The following is a 568-nucleotide window of genomic DNA, read 5'->3' as shown; positions in this document are numbered from 1 at the left end:
GTTAACCAGTCTCTTCAGCAATTTACAGATTGTCTCCTACGCATTACACCGATTACAGTCTCTCCTGCAATTCAAAGGTTACGCCAGTCTCTTACGCAAGTCACAGATTAAACGACCCTCTCACAAAACGAGAAGCAACACTAACACACACAAACGGCTCTCGCAATTCACAGGTTACAAAATGAGAAACAATACTAAACGCTACTTACCAGTTCCGTTACGCTTCACTGGAGGCAGTGGCCGTTCCCGAACTCAATCAGTGTGCTGATCACCATTCTTCTTCTAGGTCTTGATTTATTTCCCTCTTGGACTCTTTAACAGTGGGTTCTAAAGCCCTCTTTCCTCTTTTGTTTCTTGATATTTATTGCCGATTGCTGTCAGGACGACAGTTTCTTCTTTGACTGCTGTTAGGGATTAAATTTGTTCAGAATTCAGGGTCTTGTACTTATATTTATTAAAAAAAAGCAGGTAAGTTTCAAATGTGTTCTTTGGGAGAAAATAAGAACTGCCTTTTCTATATGAGAGAATGCATTATAAAGTTAAATATTGAAATCTTTTGGTCCCTTGA

At 39.3% G+C, this 568-nt stretch overlaps 1 long non-coding RNA gene across 1 annotated transcript in view; it reads right to left on the bottom strand.

Moving 5' to 3' along the window:
• Positions 1-215: 215 nt before the first annotated feature.
• The window catches only part of LOC136840105 (uncharacterized), a 183,571-nt gene continuing 183,218 nt past the window's right edge, over positions 216-568 (bottom strand). The window contains exon 5 of the long non-coding RNA XR_010853534.1: positions 216-404. This is a non-coding gene — a long non-coding RNA (uncharacterized lncRNA). The remainder of the gene's footprint in view (positions 405-568) is intronic.

This window comes from Macrobrachium rosenbergii, chromosome 7, assembly GCF_040412425.1.
Source record: "Macrobrachium rosenbergii isolate ZJJX-2024 chromosome 7, ASM4041242v1, whole genome shotgun sequence".
In the NCBI taxonomy this organism is placed as follows: Eukaryota; Metazoa; Arthropoda; class Malacostraca; order Decapoda; family Palaemonidae; genus Macrobrachium; species Macrobrachium rosenbergii.
Note: the sequence above shows the minus strand (reverse complement) of the source record. Positions and strands in the feature narration are given on the sequence as shown.